The sequence below is a fragment of the Arachis duranensis genome, chromosome 7 (assembly GCF_000817695.3).
Source record: "Arachis duranensis cultivar V14167 chromosome 7, aradu.V14167.gnm2.J7QH, whole genome shotgun sequence".
NCBI lineage: Eukaryota > Viridiplantae > Streptophyta > Magnoliopsida > Fabales > Fabaceae > Arachis > Arachis duranensis.
Genome location: NC_029778.3, coordinates 36,949,014 through 36,950,219, shown reverse-complemented (window position 1 = coordinate 36,950,219; position 1,206 = coordinate 36,949,014). Strand labels below are relative to the sequence as shown.

The following is a 1,206-nucleotide window of genomic DNA, read 5'->3' as shown; positions in this document are numbered from 1 at the left end:
GAAATTTGGATGATTTCTCCATGAGGAATTATAGGTGTTTCTATAAGCTTCACCCATGTAATTCACCTCTGCCATTGCAGGGTTCTCAGGATCATAAGCTTCTTCTTTAGAAGATGCCTCTTTAGTACTGTTGGATGCATTTTTCCATCCATTCAGACTCTGAGAAATCATGTTGACTTGTTGGGTCAATATTTTGTTCTGGGCCAGTGTGGTATTCAGAGCATCAATTTCAAGAACTCCCTTCTTCTGAGGCATCCCATTACTCACATGATTCCTCTCAGAGGTGTACATGAATTGGTTATTTGCAACCATGTCAATGAGTTCTTGAGCTTCTGCAGATGTTTTCTTTAGGTGAATGGATCCACCTGCAGAATGGTCCAGTGACATCTTAAAAAGCTCAGATAGATCAACATAGAATATATCTAAAATGGTCCACTTTGAAAGCATGCAAGAAGGACACTTTTTGGTCAACTGCTTGTATCTTTCCCAAGCTTCATAGAGGGATTCACCATCTTTTTGCTTGAAGGTCTGAACATCCACTCTAAGCTTGCTCAGCTTTTGAGGAGGAAAGAACTTGGCCAAGAAGGCCGTGACTAGCTTATCCCAAGAGTCCAGGCTATCTTTAGGTTGTGAGTCTAACTATGTTCTAGCCTTGTCTCTTACAGCAAAAGGGAAAAGCATGAGCCTGTAGACTTCAGGATCTACTCCATTAGTCTTAATAGTATCACAGATCTACAAGAATTCAGTTAAAAACTAATAGGGATCTTCTGATGGAAGTCCATGGAATTTGCAGTTCTGTTGCATCAGAGCAACTAGTTGAGGCTTCAGCTCAAAATTGTTTGCTCCAATGGCAGGAATTGAGATGTTTCTTCCATAAAGATTGAAAGTAGGTGTAGTATAATCACCAAGCATCCTCCTTGCGCCTCCACCATTGTTATTGGGTTCGGCCATGTCTCCTTCTTTTTCGAGATTATCTGTAAGGTTTTTTCTGGATTGTTGTACTTTAGCTTCACTTAGCTTCTTCTTCAGAGTCCTTTTAGGTTCAGGATCTGCTTCAACAAGAATGTCCTTGTCCTTGCTCCTGCTCATATAAAAAAGAAGAGAACAGAAAAGAAGAGTAATCCTCTATGTCTCAGTATAGAGATTCTTTTATATTAGTAGAAGAAAAGAAGAATAAGAATGAGAAGAGAAAAATTCGAACACACA

General features: G+C 39.6%; 1 non-coding gene across 1 annotated transcript; it reads left to right on the top strand.

The window, feature by feature from the left end:
• Positions 1-445: 445 nt before the first annotated feature.
• On the top strand, positions 446-549 carry LOC127740799 (small nucleolar RNA R71). The gene has a single exon (XR_008001656.1). It is a non-coding gene; the product is annotated as a small nucleolar RNA R71 (small nucleolar RNA).
• Positions 550-1,206: the final 657 nt, after the last annotated feature.